Raw genomic sequence first — 201 nt, forward strand, 5'->3', positions numbered from 1 at the left:
CCCCGCAGTGCGATGGCGGTGCCAGAGAGCCCTCGCAGAGGCCGTGCAGGTGATGTTAAGCAGCGCCTGCCGAGGCCCGACAGCTCCTTGGGGCTGGGATCACATGCGCTTTCTATTTTAAGGCACCTAATGACTAATAATGCCGGTAAAAGGGTTTTCCTGCAGTCCCAAGAGCCCACGAGGGAGCAGGAGCTGGCTCGG

Source organism: Cariama cristata, unplaced genomic scaffold (assembly GCF_000690535.1).
Source record: "Cariama cristata isolate BGI_N322 unplaced genomic scaffold, ASM69053v1 scaffold22632, whole genome shotgun sequence".
In the NCBI taxonomy this organism is placed as follows: Eukaryota; Metazoa; Chordata; class Aves; order Cariamiformes; family Cariamidae; genus Cariama; species Cariama cristata.